Raw genomic sequence first — 723 nt, 5'->3', positions numbered from 1 at the left:
TGTTTGGTTTCTTTTCTCATTCTTTCTGGTTTTTAAATGACAACCAAATGTCATGGAGAAGAGTGAAAGGCAAGGTTTTAAATACCCGTTCAGAGGGAGAAGTCTGGTGTCCTGGCTGCTTCCTCGTTACACACAATCTCACCTCTGGCATGTTTTTCTACGATAAATTGTACAAATGGTAAAAACTGATGCCTCCTTGAAGGCATTCATAGTGTTTCACTGGTTTATACTTAAACAAATAGAAGGGTGACAGTATTAACTAGGCCCTTATGCTATGGTGCAGCATGCCATCGTCACATCTCTGAATGCCCATGTTTTATAGATGCTGAATAATGCATTAGCACTCTGCAGCACCTGGAACTTGAACTCAAAACCTCAGACACAAATTATAACAACAATTAATCTAAAATTATATTTTGATACACATTTTGGCTTTAACAAATATTGCATCTCCTGGCTATATTGCGATTTTGAGGAAATTTCGATTCATTGTTCAGCCCTAGTTTTTACTGAGTGGTTAAAATTTGACATTTTTTGACATCGCCCGAAACAGTTCATGTGAGGAAAACTTTCAAAAAATGTTTTTGTGGTAGAAATTGGAAATTTTATGCACTTCAACTAGAGTTCTCAACGGGTCGGGCCTTGGGCTTCCTTTTTTCCGCTCATAAAACATATTTCTTGCAGGTTGTAATGTATGATTTTTGTTGTGAACCATCGCTGTTC

Source organism: Solea solea, chromosome 15 (assembly GCF_958295425.1).
Source record: "Solea solea chromosome 15, fSolSol10.1, whole genome shotgun sequence".
Classification (NCBI taxonomy): domain Eukaryota; kingdom Metazoa; phylum Chordata; class Actinopteri; order Pleuronectiformes; family Soleidae; genus Solea; species Solea solea.
This window is presented reverse-complemented; position numbering follows the sequence as displayed.